This window comes from Hibiscus syriacus, unplaced genomic scaffold, assembly GCF_006381635.1.
Source record: "Hibiscus syriacus cultivar Baekdansim isolate YM2019G1 unplaced genomic scaffold, ASM638163v2 tig00110895_pilon, whole genome shotgun sequence".
Taxonomy (NCBI): Eukaryota; Viridiplantae; Streptophyta; class Magnoliopsida; order Malvales; family Malvaceae; genus Hibiscus; species Hibiscus syriacus.
The window spans coordinates 4,083,635-4,109,262 of NW_024062903.1; the positions used below are offsets into that span (position 1 = coordinate 4,083,635).

Sequence of the window (25,628 nt, forward strand, 5' to 3'; positions counted from 1 at the left end):
TATTTTTAATTTTCTGACTGCCGGAAGTCTTTCATGGAAGCTGTTTTTAACCTGGCGTTGGGGCAGCCTACTACCCTACCTCCCCTTACCCCATTGTATATGAGAATAGGGTTTTGTTGTTGTTGTTGATTGTTTTTCCAAACATCTATCAAATTTGATATATTTTTTGTTGGATTATGGATCTTTATATTGTTTTCGGTCAATTTTGTAGCTTTAACCAATGTAAATTTGGTCTCATCTTTGTCTTAATTTATGATTTGTTCCCAGAACTTCATCTCTTATAAGACTTTCAAATCTAGGTTATGTAAATGTGATTCAAATATGCCATGTTTAAGAATGTTTGTGCTTATAAACTAGTCATTTTATGTGGAACTTTAATTGTATTTGGCAATTTATGTGCTTATAGTTCATGTTTATTTTCCATTGATTCCATGAATTAGGAGGTAAAGCAAGGAAATCATGATCGAGTGGCTGCAACATCCATTGGTGAAGGTTAGATTTTGGGGCTTCCCTTTGTTTGACAGTAATATCCTGTTTTTGGTTTAAAGCTTGATTTGGAGAGATGGCCAAGGGTAAGATTAGAAAGAAGATCAAGCGGAGTCAGCCCTATACGTTCGTATGCGGTAAAAGGTCTGCCCAAGCAGGTCCACATCTTATTGAAGGGGCTGGATGCTCTAGAGTTGTGCATTGCAACCGACCTCATATGCACAGGAAAACACCTTTAAAGTATCAATCAAATTATATATCAACGACCAAGTACAATTTTCTCAGTTTCTTACCAAAATCTTTGTATGAACAATTCCACCGAGTTGCCAATTTGTACTTCCTTGCAGCTGCAATTCTTTCACTTACACCCCTTTCGCCGTTTTCTGCGGTGAGCATGATTGCTCCCTTGGCCTTTGTTGTAGGGCTTAGCATGGCAAAGGAAGGTTTGGAGGATTGGAAAAGGTTTATGCAAGATATGAATGTTAATTGTCGTAAAGTGAAATTTCATAAAGAGGAAGGAAATTTTTACGATAAGCAGTGGCAGCAGCTCGAGGTTGGAGACATTGTGAAAGTGGAGAAGGATAATTGTTTTTCCAGCAGATTTGCTACTCTTGTCATCAAGTTACGAGGAAGAAATTTGCTATGTGGAGACTATGAATTTAGATGGCGAGACAAACTTAAAGGTGAAGAGAGTTATGGAGATAACATTGCCTTTGGAAGAAGATGAGGTATTCAAGAACTTCACAGGAACTATTAAATGTGAAGATCCCAACCCTAGCCTTTACACCTTTTGTTGGTAATTTAGAATATGCTCGTCAAACTTATGCTCTTGAACCTGGCCAAATTCTCCTTAGAGATTCGAAGCTGCGCAATACATCTTATGTCTATGGGGTTGTGATTTTCACCGGTTTTGATTCCAAAGTCATGCAGAATTCCACCAAGTCCCCATCAAAGAGGAGCAGAATAGAAAAGAAAATGGATTACATAATATATGTTCTTTTCAGTCTCCTTCTGGTAATCTCATTGATCAGCTCTTTAGCTTTTGCTTTGAAAATAATGTTCCAAATGCCGGACTGGTGGTATATGCGGCTCGATGCTACAGGGGATTTTTATAATCCCAGACAGCCTTTAGTATCAGGGCTTAGCCATTTGGTCACTGCCCTCATCCTTTATGGTTATTTAATTCCTATTTCACTCTATGTTTCAATTGAAGTGGTGAAGGTTTTGCAAGCATCCTTTATTAATCAAGACTTACTAATGTATGATGATGATACTGGGATTCCTGCTCAAGCTCGGACATCAAATCTGAATGAGGAGCTGGGCCAAGTAGATACAATCCTTTCTGATAAAACAGGCACTTTGACCTGCAATCAGATGGATTTTCTCAAATGTTCCATTGCTGGTATTGCATGCGTGCTAGTGAAGTTGAACGTGCTACTTCACAACAGATGGCTAATGACATTGAGCAGGAAGGAGGAAACTCATCTACCTCCAGCAAAAAAGGCAAACAAGATATTGAATTGGAGACTGTTGTTACTTCCAAAGATGAAAAAGTTCATAAACCTCCCATAAAATTTTTCAGCTTTGAGGATGACCGCATGATGGAAGGGAACTGGAGAAACGAGCTGAATGCTGTTATGATTATGTTATTTTACCGAATCCTGGCAGTTTGTCACACTGCTATCCCTGAGCTAAATGAAGAGACTGGCACTTATACATATGAAGCGGAGTCACCTGATGAAGGAGCATTTCTTGTTGCGTCCAAGGAATTTGGTTTTGAGTTTTATAAAAGAACTCAATCAAGTGTTTTTGTCAACGAAAGATATTTAGCTTCAGGACCAACTAAGAGGTGGGGATAACAGTGAATGACTTTGTGCTCTTTGCTAAGCTCTCCTGATTGTGCTCTTTGTTGGTATCTTGTAGGGAGTACAAAATTCTAAATTTGTTGGAATTTACAAGCAAAAGAAAGCGGATGACAGTAATTGTGAGGGATGAAGAGGGGCAGATTATTCTAATGTGTAAAGGTGCTGACAGGTTAGTCTCTGTATTACCCGTTTGACTTCTTCAAAGTATTAATAGATGAACACCAGTTTCAATGGCTTGATGATTTGTGTTTGACTGATTTTTATCCCTTTGTTGGAACAGCATTATTTTTGACCGATTAGCAAAAAAGGGAAAAATGTATCTGGAAGACACCACTAAGCATTTGAATAATTATGGAGAAGCCGGATTGCGTACATTGGCACTGGCTTATAGATAGCTCGAGGAGTCAGAGTATTCTTCTTGGAACAATGAATTCATGAAGGCAAAAACTTCTATTAGGTCTGATTGAGACATAATGCTTGAAAAGGTGGCGGAGATGACGGAGAAAGATTTGATCCTTGTTGGTGCTACTGCTGTTGAAGACAAACTACAAAAGGGGGTATGTGAAGTCCTTGCTTCTTTAACAAGAAACTTGTGTTTTGGTTTGCTTCATCCTGTATTAGCTTCTCTATGTTTCAGGTACCCCACTGTATAGATAAACTTGCACAAGCTGGTCTAAAGCTCTGGGTCTTGACAGGGGACTAGATGGAAACAGCTATAAATATAGGGTCCATCTTTTTGCTGTTTCATATTTGGTTTCTGAACGGTCATCCATGAAATTAATTTGATAAAAGCTTTTTCATGTGCTGCAGATTTGCTTGCAGTCTGCTCAGAGAAGGCATGAAGCAGATCTGTATTACGACACTCGAATCGAATTCCAAAGAGGTATGCATTTCTTCATGAAACATGACCGGAATTTTCTTATACGAAGTTGATTGTCACTTTTGTTATTGATCAGGCAATTAAAGAGAACATGTTGATGCAAATTACCAATGGTTCACAAGTGATAAAACTAGAAAAATCCATATGCTGCATTTGCATTGATCATTGACGGAAAGACTCTTGCATATGCTTTGGAGGAAGATATGAAGTTTCTGTTCTTAGGCTTAGCAGTTGATTGTGCATCCGTCATATGCTGTCGTGTATCTCCCAAGCAGAAGGCGCTAGTAAGATTTATTTTTTCCTTCCTTTTTTCATTTTCCTATGTTCTTGTTTCATTGAAAAGATCATCATAAATTGAACTCATTTTTCTGTAAAATTCATTAGTAATAAACCTTTTAATATTTTAATCATGAATATATAGATTAGTAATAAATGATTTAGAGATTAGAATTTATAAATAATTAGTTAACGACTGTTTTACTATAATGTAAAAATATGAATATTTTTAATAGTATAAAATATTAATACAAATAATATGGAAAAAATATTATAATATTTTTAATAGTTTAATTAGTTTGAAAAGGGTGAAATATTCATGAAAGCGGAGATCTTATTGTGTGCTTTATTTATTTAGTACATTTTTTTGGTACCAGGTAACAAGATTAGTAAAGGAAGGAACTGGTAGAGTGACTCTAGGAATTGGTGATGGTGCAAATGATGTTGGAATGATTCAAGAAGCTGACATTGGAGTCGGCATCAGTGGTGTTGAAGGTATGCAGGTTGGTAACATATCTAAGTCACTAGTAATTGTAGCAAGTGAATCTTTTCTATAGTTTCATATAACTGTTCTTTCTTGACAATGATGCTTATTAAGACAAGTTATTACTAAATGTCAATGAATCACATAACTTGTCCCCTTTTTTTTTTTTTTTTTGCAGGCTGTAATGGCCAGTGATTTCTCTGTCTCCCAGTTTCGTTACTTGGAAAGACTTCTCGTTGTTTATGGACACTGGTGCTATAAGAGGATTGCACAGATGGTAACAATTAGTGATTGTCATTTTGTTGTATATTTTTATGGTTTTTCCTCCTCTAACTGTACCAATTTTGGATTTAGGTCTGCTATTTTTTCTACAAGAACATAGCATTTGGCCTCACCCTCTTCTACTTCGAGGCATTCACCGGATTTTCTGGACAATCGGTTTATGACGACTTGTACATGATATTATTCAATGTTGTTCTTACCTCAATGCCTGTAATCTCACTAGGGGTTTTTGAGCAAGATGTTTCTTCCGATGTCTGCTTAGAGGTTAGTCTGTAATCAATTCTTCTCATCCATCCATATCTGCCTATTGGTGACATTATTATAAGCATTTGCATATATGCCTATTGGTGTTGCAGTTTCCCACGTTATATCAGCAAGGACCTAGAAATCTGTTTTTCGACTGGTATAGGATACTTGGGTGGATGTGCAATGGCCTATATTCCTCTCTCGTTATTTTCTTCCTCAATGTCATCGTCTTCTATGACCAAGCTTACCGTTCCAAAGGCCAGACTACCGACATGGCTATCTTGGGCACCATCATGTTCACTTGCATCATTTGTGCTGTTAATTTCCAGATCTGTCTCATAATGACCCACTATACATGGATCCAACATGTCTTAATCTGGTTCAGTGTTCTCACCTGGTTCTTATTTCTCTTCGTTTACGGCATGATATCTCCGGCTTATTCCAAAAACGTGTTCATGATCCTCACGGAAGCCCTTGCCCCTGCACCCGTGTATTGGACAACCACCCTGTTAGTTACAATCGCTTGTACTCTACCATACATTTTTCATATATCTTTGCAAAGATGTTTCCACCCGATGGATGATCATATCATCAAAGAGATCAAGTACTTGAAGAAAGACGAAAAGGATCAAGTCATGTGGAAAAGAGAGAAAACGAAAGCAAGAGAGAAGACGAAGATCGGAGTCACGGCCCGAGTCGATGCATACATCAGGAGTCTTAGAGGGAAGTTTGTAACACCCCAATTTAGGGGTTAAATTTAAGAAAATATAAAATGGTGGATTTAATTGGTATTTTGAAAGAAACAATAGATTAAATTATAAAATTTCAAAGTTGACAGACCATTTTAAGAAGTGTAGGAAGTTCAGTGACTAAACTTGTGGTTTACTCATTTTTATTATGAGTTGAATTATAAACCCTATTCCCGTATATTTTTGGAAATTTTTCTAGTTTTCCCCCTCCATCAACCCTCCTTTCAATACCGATCTACTCGTCGTCCGACCTCCGATCGACGAATCAAAACCATCATCGTGTTCGTTGTCGATCGATGAACAAAACCCCTCAAGCCTTTCGTCGTGAATCGTCGTCGTTCGTCGTTAATTTCAGTCGGAAGTATTGTCGGTTTTAACTTGATTTTCATTGGTTTTTCATCGATTCACGACGATCCGACGTTTTCGACACCTCCCGCACCATCGTGTTCCTTGTGACGTTCCGAGTCTGCTGGTGTCCTCCCTGTCTCCGGCGGCGGCGGCGCGTGAGGAGGTGAAGCGGTCAAAGTTTTCGATGTTTCGGAATCGAGCGCTTCGCCATTCAAAATTGTGAACCGAGCTTTTTAAGTACCTCAAAATTGCTTAAAATAATTTTTAGGAATTTTTACGGGAATTTTCTGACACCGTATCACTGTTCACGCGTCACACGCGCCATCCCCGAGAGTGGGTATCATCTGGGTGTTAATTTTGTAATTAATTTCTGTTTGGGTGCTATTTGTGAAAAATTCGGGTGTTAGTTTCGTAAATATTTACAGAATGTGGATAATTTTGTAATTAATTTCTGTTAGGGTGATATTTGTGTAAAATGGTCGACTGTTGACGTTGACCGGCGTTGACCACATTTGACCAGAACTTTGACCGGCGTTAACCGGGCATTAAACGACATTTGACTTTGATCGAGTATACCTATTATGATGTTTTTCGACGTTCTGAGTCCGATTCAGCAGTCCGTTTTTAGAAATTCAAACCTGAAGGCCTCGAAATTACCAGTCAAACCCGTTGACTTTACTTTGACCTAAAATTCAAAATTTTTGAAAAGTCATATTTTACGTTTCGACGCCCCAAATCCGTTTTTGGGGTCCGTTTCACCAACTTGAACCCGGTAAGCTGGTTTTGACTGATTTATTACCTGACTCGATCCGTTTTTCAGAATTAAGCTCCGTTTTTTATGTAATTTCTGTTGATATGCATCTGAGGAATTATTGGAAGTTGATTTCAAGATCGAGGGCGTTGAAATGGAATTTAATGGTCGATCAGTATGGCACGAAAATCGAGGTAATACTTTACTACCTCTTTATGGTTTATGGAACATGTTGATATTGATAAATGCATGAATAAGATAATGTTTGTCACTTTTGTGGAGTTGATTAATTTCTACACTCGATCTGAATACGATAAAAAGGTTCAGTAATTGATTATGGTTCAGATGACTTTTATAAGAGATTGAGAGATTGTTAGAATTAAATTACAAGTTTTTGATTAGTTATAAAGAAATCAGCCCTGGATTTGTAACTTATATTTTATATCAACAAAAGTTAAATACTAAAGGTACTCGGATGAGAAATTATGAGAATACCCTGGTTGGATAAAATTACGAAAATATCCTTATGTTGTAAAATTACAAGAATTGTCCTTGGAAGTTGATTAATAACTTGAAAATACTTATTGATCTAATAAAACTACAGATGTGTATAAGAAATGCTAGTTTTGCTTGAAAAATTTGGATAACCGGTTTTTAACCCAATGAGGGTTTGTGCAAGATACTAGAAGTCTGTTAAGGAATCATTTCAAGATAAGAGAATGTTCAGGAAAGCAATTAACTGTATGATCTCTAAATTATAGTTATTTTCGTAAAGAGTTAATACTGAAACTATTTGGTTAAGAAATTACGAAAATGCCATTGAAAGGTAAAAATAGTCCGAGTTGACCCGGAATGAGAAAGTACTTTGAGGTTTTGTACTTAAGTCGATAAATTATGGATTTAATTGTTAAAATCATGTCTTGGTACAGAAAAATTCATGATATTCTGTTTGTAAAATCTGAGAAGGCTCTTGACCTGAAAATATCCGAGTTATGAGGAAATACCTGAAGAACAATTTATCGGGGGTGTTCTTTTGTCAGAATTGTTCGAAATGACTGAAATAAATGATAAGATTGAATTTAATAATAAGATCGGACGGAAGGAAATAATTGAAATACACTGAATATCTAAAATGACCAAAATACCCCTGGAATTGAAATGACTCAAGAATATCACCAAACCCAAGAATGAATAGACATCCTCAAGCTTTGAAATGAATGAAAAACATTGAGCATCAAAATGACCAAAATACCCTTATGACCTAGACTAAGTAGATGTTGGATTAATTAAGGAATCCAAATAAACATGGGTGTGGTACTGATCTTAAAAGTTATGGATCACATATTAAGCCGAGCAACCAATGCTAGTGTTATATCAGTACCTGAACGACATAGATGTCACTTGAATGCATGTTTGTATTCTCAAGTGTGGCTTGATGATAATTTTGGAAGTATTCAGCTCAGCTAAACTCTAGACGGCATTCAATATTAAGAAGTGGATATTCATTAGACAAATCAACTACGACTACCAAATTGAATTGAACGGAAGTACAATATGTATCTGAAATTCAAAACGTCTGAATTACTATGAAAAACCCCGAAGTAACTGTAAAGGACTTGACGGTTAAATGAACTAAGTAACCTCAAGGACCGAGGATTAACCAAGAGATTGGAATAAGTTTGGAAACTTAGATGAACTTATGTGATGTATCATCCCTATGGATTATGAACCACAAATCAAGTACGTCGACATTTCATGATATCGTGGAAGCGTGGAAACGAAATTAAGAGCATTGGAATATCTGTTCATCTCCTTAAGATCTGTTCAGTGATGACTCTAAGATGATCTATGGATAAGAATACTTGGTATTAAAGAGTGAATACTCTGGAAGGTTAATGAATTGAAAAGTTGATAAGTATTGGTTCTGGAATCTATTCATCTGGAGTTGCTCGATAATCGGATTAATCGTCATAGATTGTAAAGATTCTGAATACTCTTCTGATTACGTAGAGCTTCCGAAAAGTGTCCGAATAAGATGATCCCGATAAATCATATTCTGAATAACTGATGATTATGTCAGTTAATGAAACTCTTCCAATAGTGATTCTAAATTCCAACATTCTATCGACATACTGAAGATATGTGTTTTTCTGCTTGATAAGATTATCAGTACCTCTGAATAATATCTGTAAACTCTGGTGTGTTCCCTAATCATATAAATATTTTATCTGATTTCCGACTTGAATTCTGTTATGATACATTACCTTAATTTTGTTCTGATTTCTGATATGGATTCTGTTATGACATCTGATCTGAATTCTGTTTTGATTTCTGATATCTCCGTTTACCGACAGAGAAATGTTTTATCTGAGGGGGTTTATTGTTGGAGGAAGATTATCTGCAGACTCCTTGGCTTTGTGCTCAGGGTCTAAATGGCATATGCGGTTGGGTGTATGGTTCTGGGGAACCTACACATTTATGATGTGAATGGATGAGGGTATATATATATATTTAAAAAAACTGTATCTTTTTACTGGTTTTACGGGAACACACTAGATAACCTATTATGATCTCATGAACCTAGATATCTGAAATATTTCCATCTGAACTGAATATTATCTGTTATTACCTGAAATAGCAATGTGACCTCAGCTCAGCCAAAGAAATCTGTAAATATCTTAACCGATAAGGAAATATATGTTTATCTATATCTACATTTTCTTCAACATCATCTGGTAGTTCTGTATTACTGAGCTTTCCGAAGCTCACTCTATTACTCACATTTTCATGTTAAAAGAATTGTATCAGTGCAGTTATCAACTTCAGTAAGGGAGTTATTCCGGCGTTGTTTGCAGAGTATGGTACATTTGATTAGGGGGCATGTAATTGTATTTTGTTTTATATACGAGTCTGAAAATCTATTTTTAACTTCGAATACGGATAAATTTATTTTGTATTCATAAATGATTTTATAAGTTACATGTTTTAATAAAAGTTTTAAATTTTCTGCTATTTTTACAGTGAGTCGCTCCGGTGGCCTAATGTGACACTCCAAATCGGATCGAATTACCATATCGATATGAGGGGTTACAAAGTTGCATAAGAAAACACAATCTCTCCAATCCAACAATGGCAATCCTTCCTAGCAATGCTCTTCAATTTAGTTTCATTTTTAGGCTCCCTTATTTTCATATCCATTTGCAGGTTTACTTTGAGGCCTTCCTTACCATGGTTTTTTATTGTCATGTTAGCTCTAATTCTGATGCCTGACAGTCATATCCATGTATTATTGATCCTTTATTCGATTATTCGTCTCATTCATCATTCAAAAGGCCTGCGGGACTATTTCTATTTACAGTTTTCCACTGCTTGACACATTCCAAGTTGAGGATATTTTCGTCTTTTTCTTTGAGTTTGTCCGATCTTATTTGTGGAGCTTCGTTTAGCATATAATTTAGAAACGGTTGATATGAATTTATTCGATACATAATAAAATTAGCCCTCAATGTTTCTATAAATGGTTATTTTGAGTTTTAATTTTTTTAATATTTCTATTAACGTTTCTATAATAAATTGTTAATCGAATAACGACTAACCCATGCTATTGGCGTGATATTTCTATATATACTTAATTGGTGACGTGATACATGTCATGTTTATCTGAAATGCGATGATAATAGGAGGCTTGAAATTATGGATTTTTTTTTTTTTTATTTTGAGATTTTAGTGATTTTTTAAATGATAATAATTATAAGTTTTTTATATATTTTTATAAACTCACATGGTTACAGTAGTGATAGACAAACAGCTAAATGAAACGAAGAAATCGTTAGACATCTATCTTGATGAAAAATACTTTACACCTATAATAAATAAAAGATATAGTTTAGACATTTATTTAATTAAACCTGATAATAATAATATAAACTTTAGAATAAGAATTTGATGACACATATACAACATTTGTCCTCCAAATTCCATTATCCCATTAGAAGTAATAATTTTCGTGCGCAATTCTTACATTTCTTTTTTTAATTTAACCCTCAAAATTATATTTAACACTCGTAAAAATGGATCAAACTTTTCTCTCGAAAGATTGACCCCTTAGTTAAAAACGATCAAATATTTGGAAAAAAAAAACAATTACTCTAACAAAAAGATTGATCCCTCGTGTATTACATGATATGTATCTTTATAGGTAACGATTCTATCGCATCCCCAACTGCTCCTAACGAATAGAAATCATAGAGAATATAAAAACAAGATCAAAGCATCTCAACAACCACAAGACTCGTCGTCAGCTCTGCAACTTTACAATTCACACATTAAGACAACAATGCACTTATCTCTGCATTTACTTGCCAAAATATTCGAAATATGGTTAGAGGCGGCTTAATTCCCTACTTTCTTCTTCGTAAGCATGATTGAGTGCCATATAATGCTTAAATACAATTAGTTAGGGTTGATATTGTATGAATTGCATACTTATGGTCTAATATGTTTATGATTCTTACTTTAAATTTACAATATTTATTTGATTTTGTGAAATTGTGTTATCGATGCTTTAGATGACCGTAGTAAAAGGGAGTACAATGCATGTTTAGGACTCAAGGCCTTTGTGGTGTGTGCTGGACTTGATATGGGTTTTAATTGTGTAAATTGATGGACTAATTTGACTAATATTGTAAATTTGCATAATTTGATTAATATTCTTTCTTCTAAATTGAATCGGACATCTTTCTTAAGAAATCCTCAACTTTGAATATGATTTTTAAAAAAATTCAACTTTTCAATGTTGGTGTTTAATTCAAAAATTGGATAATTTAGGTTGATACTTTAAATTTGTTATATTACTTGCGGGGTTTTACTAATTACCCATTTTTACCGAAATCTTAAATCTTCCTCTTAAATAGTTCGAGGACGGATGTGTCCAACAATCATAATCCACAACTCCGGTCCATGCTAATAACAGAGTAACATGTGTACAACCTCCAAGTCGTTTAAAGTCGGTAATAACTTTGCTTCATAACAAATGACTCCTCTGATACAATAAACGTGTTCTGCGGTAAGTTTGGATTCTAGTCGCTTTATGGCATATTCTCGATCAACGGGATAAATATCATACCTCATTTTGATCTCTTCCACAAATCACACCTCCGTTGACTAAGACCTTTAGATTTTTATATCCTCTAAATTATTATAGTCATTTGACGTGATCGATGTTAATCCTTCACTAACTAATTTGTTGTATGATAACTAGATCTACTCACTCCACTAACTTATAAATAGCCATCATCACTTAGACTTAATACTAACATTAAGGACACGAATATAAACTGCCATATAGAGTTGAAATGAGATTATCTCTCAATTATAGTCTCTCTCTAATTCCGAGATTATTATTCATTTTCTTCCTCAATTAATCATCCTCTCAATCGACATACATCACTACAATTTGATTCTTATCATTAACAAAGATAATTTTTATCTGAACATGTAGATATGATTTAATATAAAATGATCGATCGTGAATTGGACCCTCTCTAGTTAGAATTAAACTTCCTAAGGATCCATCAATGACTGAGTCATTAAACTATTTTATTCTTATTGTTTTTTATTTAAAAGAAGAAAGAAAACCAGGTTCTTACAACAGATTCACGCTTAGTTTATCATTATCTAAAAGACTTAAGAGAGCAGCAGGGGGTTCTTCCATTATGATCGCTTCGTGGCAGAGAGGATTGGCAAGTTTAGCTATGGCATCCGCTCGAATGTTGCCTTGACGAGGAGTCCCATGAATGACCGTTACCCATGCTTTTTGATGAGCTTTGTCAATAGCTCGAATGAGGGGAAGAGAACTTGTAGCAGCATTAGGATATTCCAATAGTTTGACAGCTTCAAGGGAGTCGGTATGAACTATCAGAAATTCGAAACCGTGATCCCAAGCAATCTGAATACCAATGAAGATCGCCCAAAGTTCCGCTTGGAGGGGTTCTGTGATGCCAATCGTCTTGTTAAAACCAAAAACCCAGGCACCCTCGTGGTCGCGAAAGACGCCTCCAACAGTTCCAAAACCAGTATGAATAGATACGGCACCATCAACATTCAAACTTATCCAGCCCGGGTTTGGAACTTTCCAATACACTGGAACGTGAACACTGGTGGCAGAAAGGGTAGTCTGGGATTTACTCTCGGCATAATATCTAGTCCAAGTAATGTTTCTGCAATGAACAACACAAGGTAAATGAGAAGTGTTATTGAAAACTCTATCATTGCGATTTTTCCATAGTTGCCAAAGGGTCGACACGAAAAGGCAATGCCAAGGGATCTGCCACTGCGTGCCAATAAGATTGGCCATGATCCAATCCTGCAGATTAGTTTGATAAAAATAGCAGAGATGAGGGAAGGATCCACAAGCGACCCCACTTCTTTGGCAACATTACAATCACGTAACACATGCAACGTCGATTCTTGATGGCTATGGCAAGCCGGACAAAAAGGGTCATGGCCGATAAAAAGTCTACAACGCTCAAAGTTCGTCATCAACCTTTGCTTAAAAGTAATCCACAAAAACACTCTCAGACGTTGGGGGACTGAAAGCGTCCAAATGAGCTTCCAAATTGGAAGTTTAGTATCCCAGTTGGCCTCAGCTAGCTTTGTATAAGCAGTTTTAAGATTGAAAACATGTTTATTGCTATCACGCCAATAGAGATGATCGTCCATATCCATTGGGTCGGGACTTTTAACGCTGATGATATGATTGACAGCCTCATTAGGGAAAATAGAGAGAAGTTTCCCGATGTTTCACCGCCCAGCATGATGGATAAGATCCGAGAAGCGAAGATTATGAAAGGCATGGTCCGGATCCCGAACATGCTGCCTTAAAGGACTAAAGGATGGGATCCAAACATCATCCAGGGGCTGGACAATATTACCATTGCTAATGGACCACCTAATGCTATCTTTAAGGTCATCCCAAGAGTTTGAAATTGCTCTCCACAAAGGGGTGCAATTGTTCCTATAAACAAAAGCGGGACAAAGGAAGTCCATCTTATATTTTTGCCTTAGAAGACAAACCCATAAGGCGTCGGGTAGTTCTGCGGTACGGCGCTTAAAAAACGGTTAATATACGGCGTGATCGGTTAAACAAGTGACCGGTTAAAATTTTGATCGGTTATGTTATATTATTTAATCGAAAATATTATAAAGTACAATAACATACTAGGTAGCGCTTATATGTATAGGTAGCGTTTATTGACCTATTTTATAAGTAAACCGATATATTTATACCGATAGCATTACAAATTTACCTATTACATAATATGTTGAAAGTGTCTATACTTTTTTATAAAAAAGATCGATACTTTTTTTAAAGTTATGTAATTATGTTTCAATTTTTTAATAGTGTTCATGTTTTCACTACAATATTAATTTAATAATTTCATTTGCACAAAAAATTATTTGATTGTTTTGATATTTTATAAATAATATTTATAATTTAAATTTAACAATATTAACCAAAGATAATAATAATATGTAATATATATGTTTTATTTTTTAATTTAATGATAATATATACCGTAACATAAAAAATAAATCATTAAATACATATAATTACTAAATTGATATCTTAAAACTCACTCAAAAGATAACTTAAATTAATGTTTTCCACAGTGAAATAAGTATGGACCTTTTATAAAAATGATAGATACTTTACAATAAAGCACTACCTATTACATTATATAAACGCTACCTATTACATATATAAGTGCTACCTATTACATCATATTTTTTACCTGTTATATTGAAAGTGTCCATACTTTTTATAAAAAAGGATCGATACTTTTTTTAAAGTTATATAATTTATGTTTCAATTTTTTTAATAGTGTTTCATGTTTTCACCTACAATATTAATTTAATAATTTCATTTGCACAAAAATTATTTGATTGTTTTGATATTTTATAAAATAATATTTAGAATTTAAATTTAACAATATTAACCAAAGATAATAATAAATATAATATGTTTATGTTTTAATTTATTAATAATATATATAACGTAAAAAATAAATCATTAGACGCCTAATTACTAAATTAATATCTTAAAACTCACTCAAAAGATAACCTTAAATTAATGTTTTCCACAGTGAAAAAGTATGGACACTTTTATAAAAAGGATAGATACTTTACAATATAAGCACTACCTATACATTATATAAACGCTACCTATTACATTATATAAGTGTACCTATTACATCATATTTTTACCTATTATATTGAAAGTGTCATACTTTTTATAAAAATGATCGATACTTTTTTTAAAGTTATGTAATTTAGTTTCAATTTTTTTAATAGTGTTTCATGTTTTCCACCTACAATATTAATTAATAATTTCATTTGCACAAAAAATTATTTGATTGTTTTGATATTTTATAAAATAATATTTAGAATTTAAATTTAACAATATTAACCAAAGATAATATAAATATGTAATATATGTTTATTGTTTTTAATATTAATATCGCTACACTAAACCTCCGCAATAGTTTCCGGAGATATATATATATCCTCCCCATGACATGTGTATTAAGTCCTATATATTAGTCTTATTAGGCTCGTGCTGTAAGGAAGCATTGTTGTAGAAGACTCTAACTAGGTTGGGATAATATCTTGGTTCTACACCAAGGAATTCAAGCCAACCCCAAGATGTAAATGTGGATTTAAAACTAAATGCATATTTATCATCAACAAGAAACCTAGGTCAATGACACGTTCGGGACAAATCTTCCTTACTTTAAAACTCGTCTGCCATCTTTGTTTCTCCATATCGGATCTAAAGTTCAGAGTTTCGAAGGACATGATTTTCTCAGAAGAATCGTTTGTTACAGAAGGAGGTTGTGGTTGAGAAGAACTGGGTTGAGAAGAGCTTTGAGAAAGACCGCGCTTCTGACGCTGACGTTTTGGAGCCATTTTGGTTGGATGCTATTACAATGGAACACAAACACATTCAGGAAAAAAACTCCAATATAGAATCAATCAAACCCATAAAATATCGTAAATTTACCTGAATATCTGATCGTCACTGTTATGATAACGCTAGTATTCTTCGGAGAGAAAGAGTTATCTTCTGCTTGCTTGCCTTTATGTTTAGGGTTTTTTGATTTAGAGTATTATATATAGTGAACAGTGGAAACACACTTGATATTTAAATTAGTATCGACAAAACATTAAACAGTGTCGATACATATTATATATCAATTCTCTCATAAAACCGGTATACTTGTACCGGTTAGATTGAAAAATTACCTATTACATTACTTATGGGTTTCGATGTTATGGGATTGACACTTTTTATATATGGATCGACACTTTATTGTTGCAACCCTGTTTGCCATTCATTTTGGACCAAAATATCGACACAAACTAAAAAAAGTGTCGACACATTATTTAGACCTATTATCTCTAAAACCGTATACTTGTACCGGTTAGATTGAAAAATTACATATTACATTATACTTTTGGGTTTCGATGTTATGGGATCGACACTTTATGGTTGCACCCTGTTTGCCATTCATTCTGGACCAAAATATCGATACAACTACAAAAGTGTCGACACATTATTTAGACATATTCTCTCATAAAACCGTATACTTGTACCGGTTAGATTGAAAAATATATTTACATTATACTTTTGGTTTCGATGTTTATGGGATCGAAACTTTTTATATGGATCGACACTTTATGGTTGCAGCCTGTTTGCCATTCATTCTGGACCAGAAATATCGACACAAACTACAAAAGTGTCGATACATTATTTAGACCTATTCTCTCATAAAACTGATATACTTGCACCGATTAGATTGAAAATTACCTATTACATTATACTTTGGGTTTCGATGTTTTTGGGTCGACACTTTTATATATGGATCGACACTTTATGTTGCACCCTGGTTGCCATATTGTAAATTTGCCTTTTACTTTAAAGTATCAACATGACCCTTAATGTGTATAAGAAACATGTACAACAACATACTGCTAACTTTTCTCATCTCATTCATAATTATATTCACATACAAAATTATAAATCGTATACAAATTATAAATCTTATACAAATTAACCCTACATTTACATCATTGCATCCTTTTGTATTCTTATGTATCATGGCAGCTTTTGTTATCTCCATTCTTCGTTGATTTTGATTGTGGCTTACGAGATCGTTTAATATTCGATCCCACTCTCCAACAACCTATATTCAAATTGTCAGAACGTTAAGTACTGTAAACTACAGCATTCAATCTATGACTTTTAACAATTTACCACAAACGAATTTTTCTTTCCACTTACAAAATCACCAGTTGCCCCTGTAGAACCGATCGATTCCATCCACATCATCACATACATGCCGCAATCATGTCTGTTATAAAATTTGAAACCACATGTCAATTATAATGAATACTGCATAAATTAAGCTTTCTATTTGTGATAACATCTCATACCCATTCAATTGCTTATTCTTCTTATGCTCCACAAATTTGAAATTTTTCAAGGGATACTTTCCTAGAGATCCACAGGATTCAACCCAAATGCGTTTCTTATTATAAAAATCTAATATTTTAATCTGCATTAAAATAGAAGTTATGATCCAAAAAAATTATGCATTATAATTACATAATGTCTTTTCATACATACATACATATCAATCTCTTAGCATCTTCACTCTCTGTTTAGCTGCTTCAGTTGTAAACATACTATCATTGTTGCAACCGATCTATATCCAACACCAACAGATACCAATGTGAATTATGGTAGTTTATTGTGATCATGATCTGCAACAAATTCACACCCAATTGACAAAATTCAACTTCTATATCCGAAAACATCATTTGCAATTGGTATGGTGTCTTACCTTCTCAGTCGGGAATTTCACATAGTTATCAGTATGGGACCCCAGAAGGTAGCAATACTCTCAAACACTTTCTTTGCTGTGGCATCCAACGCCTGCTGCTGCAATTACGCAACAAACATTATTAATTTACCGTCTAAACACTACTTATCTCCATTTATTAATTTAACTCACCGCTAAGTGGTATGGAAGGTAGCCAATCCTCCGGAGTGACTTCTGAGAATCGTAGCATACTGTCCAGGCGAGCAAATCAATAACCTAACAAAATTAATTACATAATCAGAACATATCAATAAGTTTTAACATTTTCATAACACTACTTATCTCCATTTATTAATTTAACTCACCGCTAAGTGGTATGGAAGGTAGCCAATCCTCCGGAGTGACTTCTGAGAATCGTAGCATACTGTCCAGGCGAGCAAATCAATAACCTAACAAAATTAATTACATAATCAGAACATATTCAATAAGTTTTAACATTTTCTACTTTCTACTTACCACACCGCCAACCCATTCCGTAGGCTTCAACGTTGCAACGTCGTATACACTAGCGAATTGATTTCCCATTGAGATTACAAAACATCTGTATGAATCATTAGGATTAATATGTTGTCATGAAATATTTAAATATAACTCACAAAGCAATATATTTCACTTACTCCGATTCTAACTCACTATTCCATAAATAATCACAAATTGCAGCTTCGATGTCATCAATTCCGCTTGGAATATCCGTTTTTTCAACCTACAATTTTGCATACAAATTTTTGTCACAACAACATAATAAAAATCAAATTAAGTTTTCTTTTATTCAACTTACCTTCTACTTCTTCTTCTGGGGTGCACATTCCGAATCCAAATCTGCTGCTATAACACTCTCCGGTATAAATGGCATCGACTTCCTTCCTCCTCATTTCTTCCATCTCTTTTCTTCCTCCTCCCTATTCTTCTTCATATTTTTTCAGTTCATCGTATTTTTTTCTACATAGCTCTTCATCTCTTTTATTTCACCCTTCAATTGATCCTTCATCCAAGTATTTAACAACCACCCCCTTCACCCCCGTAAGTTCACTCCTCAATTCCACAACCTCCTTCACCACTCCCTCAAATTTTTCACCCGTCACCATCTTAATATCACCCCAACTTCTTTCACCACTTCACCCCTCAACACCTCTACTTCTTTCACCACTCCATCTATTTTTCCTTCCACTACCCCCTTATGCCTCTCAAGTGTATCTTCGACTCTCTCAAGTTTCTCTTCGACTCTATCAAGTTTCTCTTCGACTCTTGATTGTCTTTGCATGATTCAAATTGGATTTTTTTGATATCAGCCAATTCAGACATCAAAATGTCGAAGTTACTGTTTTCCCTCACCGTCGTCCCACTCACCGTCATCCCCCAATACAACCATCTCTCCTTTCTTCTCCTCTGCCTCCACTGCCTCCTCTACATCCTTGCCAATAACCTTCAAAATTAAATTACAATATTAAAACATTGATTATATTCTTAATATTATTTAATTACATTTATTACCCTTTCTTGCTTCTTCGCTCTATCCAACTTCAACTTTACCATCACTCTAACCACCTCTTCCTTCCCCCATGCACGGATGCGTGCCACTCCGGTTCTTTCATAAGCCGGCACTGCCTCACAGCCCGACCAAAAATCAAACAGTGCAACCTGCATTTATAATAAAATTTATATTTTTATATAAAAACACAAAAAAGTTCTTCAACTCATTTACCTCTAAGATTGATATGCACCCTTTGAGGTATCTCTGGCTGCCCTTTTTAAAGGTGATTATTGATTCAATCAATCTCGAATGGATATATTCAGCCCAATTGAATTCACCCTTCAAGTCTTCATCGCAAATGAGCTTCATATGTTCCTTGTTCGTTGACGTATTACCCGTTGGACAAAGAAAGATACCAACAAGGTATAATAGAACTCTGGCCTTCAGCTCATCCCCAACGTAAGATCCACTTTTTATTTCCTCTTCAATTTCAGCATATGTCACATTCTGCTTCAAACCATATTTGGAGGCAAGTGCTCTCCAGTCCTTACTCTTATAGACTTCTACAACACTTTTGCCTTCATTTTCTACCCCCAATACGGCTGCAGCACATGGGATCCCGAGAGGAAATGAAAAATCACCATACTTAGCAATACATTGTCTGACATCAAATTGCGCCATCAAGGATCGACATAATTCCCTCTGAATAGGTCGATCCCTTACTCCTACCAACGATCCAAAACCTATTTCTCCCAACACATTCAAGTGACCCTTCTCCTTAAGGTGTTTAATTAATGAATTCACCCTTTTAATGCTGCATCTTGTCGACACTTCCTACATTTTTTAACAATATATAATGTTATAGTTCTTATATAATTTGTATCAACGTATTTACAAGTTTAATGAATACCTTATTTTCATGTGCTTTCTTCCGTTTTTTGTATTCTTTACTATCATTCCTTGACTGTGTGATGTAATGTTCCTTTTCAGCATCACTCATTGAATTCCATTTGGACCTCACATCTTTTGTCACCTAATATTAAACATAAACGTTTCTTAATCAATACATTAACACTAAATACTACTCAATGTCAATTTCATTTTACATACCGAACCGCTCTGTGTGCCATCTTCCTTCATCATTTTGCATTCGACCATACTGTCAACATTTAAAATTTGTAATCAATTTAAAGTTTATTGATACTTTAATCCAATTACAATTTCAATAATAATAACAAAAAGACATTTATACTTACTAGAAATACATATATCCACCCTTTGGTTGCTTTCGAGTCTCGGCCTCAATTTCAAAGTCATCTGCTCCACCAACAATTTTCCAACCCATTGACTCCATTTTTCCTTCATATATCAGTTTACGCAAATCAAATTATTTTGTTACATACACTTTATTCAATATACAAATATAGATAACTACTCTTGTGGTAAAACGGTTTTCTTCAAAAGAATTTGAATGGTCACACCAAAATGTGTTGGCACATTTATATAACCTATAATATCAGTTTCTACATATAATATTTAATAAAAGTATCGACATTTATATTTTACCTTCAATATCACTTTCTACCTGTAATCGGTCCCAAATGCTTCTTTACTCCAAAATCTCAAACAACACATAAAAACCCTATTCTATATTACTGTAATAATAAAAAACTAGGGTTTCAACAACATACTTTTCGATTCGACTGCATCAACAACAAACAAACTTCGCTTTAGAAACGCCTTCTGAAATGCAGCAACAATTACGCTTCGATTTCAAAAACTCGTCCGTTCTATCGATTTTCAGAGGATATTTAGATATGGCCTTTATATTTTCATCGGATATGTTATTTATATTTAATCGATACAAATACAAAAGTGTCGATACTTTTATGTCAGGTGTCGATACTTTCGAAAGAATAATTACCTATTTCTTTGAAAGTGTCGATAATTTATTACACATACTTACGAAAGTATCGACACTTTCAATATATCCGGTATCATTTTACCAGTTTTATCATTTTGATACCGGTTTTATCATTTTTTACCTGTTATATCGTTGTGGATCGATATATATTTTTAAAGTATCGACACATTATAGGCACTAAAACTGCTTCTCTTTTAAATTCACAAAGTGGCGATCCTTATATAAAGTATCGACACTTTCAATATATCCGGTAACGTTTTACCGGTTTTATCATTTTGTTACCGGTTTTATTATATTTTTACCTGGTATATCGTTTTGGATCGATATATTTTTTAAAAGTATCGACACTTTATAGGATTTAAAACTGCTTCTCTTTTAAATTCACGAAGTGTCGATCCTTATATTAAAGTACCGACACTTTAAATGTATCCGGTAGCGCTTTACCAGTTTTATCATTTCAATACCGGTTTTGTCATAGTTTTACCTCTTATATCGTTTTGGATCGACACATTTTTAATTTGGATCGACACGAACCGACAAGTTAAGTTTGCCGGTTGCACAATTTTTTAATATTTCTTCATGACTTAGACCTACTACATTATTATTAGTCAACATTTCCGGTAGCGCTAAACCGAATTTATTAAATATCTTTTAATGTATCCGATAACACCGTATATTAACCGTATATTAACCCGCATTTCCTGAGACAATCCGCGTCAAGTTTAATGAAACCGAGCTTCAAAACAAAAGCCAGATTAAAGTAATAGACCTTACGAATGCCGAGACCACCCATTGCTATTGGTTGACAGAGAGCCTCCCAGTTATGAGGGAAAGCTTCGAAGATGTAGACGTGGATCCCCAAATAAATTGACGAAGAATTCTTTTAATTTTATCGCAGACCGTGCGGGGGAGAAGAGAGATTTGCATCAAATACACCGGGATAGTCGCAAGAACAGATTTAGCAAGGCTAATTCTACCGGCCATAGAGAGGGATCTAGCCGCCCAACCACAGAGACGATTGCGCATTTTATCAATAATGAAATCATAATCCGAGCATTTAGGTCTGCCATGTAGAACTGATACACCTAAATATTTCCCAAGAGTTCCAACCAATTGGAAACCAGCTTATGGCAAGTTGCATTGTGTGGACAGTGTTCGGCCAGAAATAAATGAGTGTTTTTCGTTGACTGGCACGATGAACAGACAAGATCGTCGGTAAAAAAGAGGTGCGAGATCGGGATGCCATTTTATTATTATAAAAATTAAAAAAATAATAATATGAATCAAATTATCGCATTTTCTTTAAAAAAACTTTAATAATATTATTTTATTGCTAAAAGTTGGGTGGGAACTGGGAGCCATTGAACATAAGATAGGGCAAAAAATGGGTTTGGGGTTCTCCCTCCCTCCCTCCCTCCCTCCCTTAACCGAAAAAAGCCTCTAAAGATCTATCCTTTTTACCCCCATTCTCTCTCTTTATTCAACAAATTCACTGTCACATCGCCAAACACCCGCTTTTTTCTGTTGCTCTCTTCATCTGCTTCAAGGTTGATTCACTTCTCTCGCTTTCTGCCTTTACGTTTACTATATTCCCCCCCCCCTTTTCTTTGCGTGTTTGTGCCTGTAGTGGGTTGCTTTTATTTCTATGTTTTTTTTCTTTCATTGGATTTGTTTTGTTGATTACTGGATTTAATTTAACTGTTTAGGATCTGGGTTTGATCTGTTTTCTTTGTATGACTTCAGGTTTTTCTTGTTTCTGAGTTTTTCTTGTTTCTGAAATTGATTAGTTCAAGTCGATGTTTTTTTGGTATTTTCTTCTAATTCATGGTTTGAGACATTAAGAACATTGAAACTTTTCCATGCTATTCTATATTTGTTTGTTAATTGAAAATAAAATTGTTGGATATTGAAGAACAGAAGGAAAAAGGAAAAAAGGTTATTCCTTTTTCTTTTTTCTTTTTTGTATTTTAGAATATAAAGATTTTATGTGTTATTCTGATTGTGAACAGATCTTAAATGCCAATATTGTTACTTAAAGCATTTAGGTTGGAATTTTACAATTATTTCAGTGAGATTTTGGGTTCTTTGTTCTCAAACTATGCAAGTGTAGTAAGTACCGGCCAAACGTTATCATGATAAAGTGTGTGATTATAGTTTATTCTCAATGTGTTGGATTGATCTTATGTTGAAGCTGGTAATCAACAAGTTATGGCATATTTTGGCCTGAGTTAAAATCTGTAATTATTATCACTGTTCAAATGGATTAGGCTGTGTGACCTAGCATTATTATGCAGCACAATTCTTGTCACACTCTCCGTAATTGTCGGTTGGTTATCTAAACACCTATATAAATCTGTAATTATTATCTCTGTTCAAATGGATTAGGCTGTGTGACCTAGCATTATGATGCACTACAATTCTTGTACAAAGGCCCTTCACACTGTCTGTAATTGTCAGTTGGTTATCTAAACACCTATATTAATCTGTAATTTTGATTAGTTTTTGCTTCTTTGACTGGATGACTTATCCATTAACTACGCAGAAGTGTGAGTGATGAATATTTGTTTAGGAGATGATGGCTTCAGTATGTTCTTATTTATTAATGTTCAATAATTTGGTGATTGATGTTGCGATAGAAATTTCTGCGCATTGCTTTTTGTGAGTTTTGGAGAAGTGGGCAATGATGTGTATCTTTTTCATCTGGCCTGCAAGTTTGGCTCATCTGTTACATCTTTCTCAATATTGAAATGCATTATCCTTTAATGCAATGAAATTTATATATTACCTGATATGTGTTTTTGTTGTTTGTATATCATGTAACATCTTGATTTCTTTATTTTTATCCTGTTGCATTCTTAAAGCTGTAAGCTGGACTTTGTTTAGCTAGTTTTTCACTCTTTCTTTCTCTGCAGTCATGGCAGGTTTGGCACCTGAAGGATCCCAATTCGATGCTCGTCAATATGATCAGAAAATGACTGAGTTGTAAGTTTCTTATTTCTTAGTTTGTAAACTTCCGACTTTCCTCCCATACAATTTTCCTTTTCATGATAAAAATGTTAGAAAGAAAAGAAGAGATATTTTTCGACTTACAATTTGGCGATGCTTCTGTGATCCAAATTCGAATGTCACAGGCTCCAAACGGACGGAGATGATTTTTTCACTTCTTATGACGAAGTTTATGACAGTTTTGATGCAATGGGACTTAAAGATAATCTTCTAAGGGGTATTTATGCATATGGTATGTAGTAATTCCAAATTAGAAATTTCTTTTGGAATTATAGTCTGATGTTTGTTTAGACTTAATAACTTTTTTTATGTTTTATTTTTTCTAAATTATGCTGAATCCAGATTCTTTCTTCCAAATATTTTCTAAGGTTTTGAGAAGCCCTCCGCTATTCAGCAATGAGGAATCGTTCCCTTCTGCAAAGGTCTCGATTTAGTACAGCGGGCACAATCTGGAACGAGGAAGACAGCAACTTTCTGCTCTGGAATTTTGCAGCAGCTTGACTATGGTACAGTCCAATGCCAGGCTCTGGTTTTGGCACCCACTAGGGAGTTGGCTCAACAGATTGAGAAGGGGATGCGGGCGCTCGGTGATTACCTTGGCGTGAAGGTTCATGCTTGCGTAGGTGGGACAAGTGTACGAGAGGATCAGCGCATTCTCCAAAGTGGTGTTCGTGTTGTCGTCGGTACTCCTGGTCGTGTCTTTGACATGCTGAGAAGGCAGTCACTTTGTCCAGATTATATTAAGATGTTTGTCTTGGATGAGGCTGATGAAATGCTTTCCCGTGGTTTTAAGGATCAGGCTTGTTATCTATGTCACAATAGTTTCGAGTTTTGCAATCTTTGGTTTTGATAGTTTTTGCTTTGATAATGTTGTCATGTCTGTCAGATCTACGACATCTTCCAGGCAAGATTCAGGTTGGGGTGTTTTATGCTACAATGTCGCCCGAAGCCCTTGAGATAACGCGGAAGTTCATGAATAAACCTGTCAGAATTTTGGTTAAGCGCGATGAGCTAACCCTGGAGGGTATCAAGCAGTTTTATGTAAATGTTGAGAAGGAAGAATGGAAACTCGAAACACTCTTGCGATCTCTACGAGACCCTAGCCATTACCCAAAGTGTCATTTTCGTGAACACAAGGCGCAAGGTTGACTGGCTAACCGACAAGATGCGAAGTTGAGACCACACAGTTTCTGCAACCCATGGAGACATGGACCAGAATACTCGTGATGTTATCATGCGTGAATTCCGTTCTGGTTCTTCTCGTGTTCTCATCAGTACTGATCTCTCAGCCCGTGGTATTGATGTGCAGCAAGTCTCTTGTCATAAACTATGATCTGCCCACTCAACCAGAAAACTACCTCCACCGAATCGGATGAAGTGGAAGGCTTGGAAGAAAAGGTGTCGCCATTAACTTTTGTGACTGTAGATGATGAGAGAATGCCAAGTGTGATTTAGGTCGAGTATCAAAACGGAACAAAAATAATAGTTTACCATATCTTGATTAACACAGTCCGTTTTCAGTCCAAGTTGGTCTTTATGCCAAATCTCGGTTGACGGTTGTTCGTTCAAACTATACAGCAATCGTTAATTTAACCCTTTTATTCATTTATCTTTTAAACCATGGTGAACATTACCACCCAAATATAATTCATCAATGGGAATATATTGCTTCTGATCTTATACTAGAGAAAACCGGTTGCGGGCAGAAGGATGTTTAATGCAACATGATCTCTCTCAGATTCTCCATTTATGAGGGAAAATACATATATTGCACCTTATAACACGAAAAGCTTTCGAGTCTGTAACTATTGGGCCTCAAATTTGGGAATGATTTTGTCTTGAAAGCTTCCTTCTTTATGGCTCCGATCCTGAGGCTTTGACAAATGCAGCATTGTTTCCTCTTCTTCCATGGCTGAA

General features: G+C 35.0%; 2 pseudogenes; both read left to right on the top strand.

The window, feature by feature from the left end:
* The first annotated feature begins 562 nt into the window (after nucleotides 1-562).
* LOC120145971 lies at nucleotides 563-9,637 on the top strand (annotated as a pseudogene).
* Nucleotides 9,638-22,101: 12,464 nt separating this feature from the next.
* On the top strand, nucleotides 22,102-25,213 carry LOC120145852 (annotated as a pseudogene).
* Nucleotides 25,214-25,628: the final 415 nt, after the last annotated feature.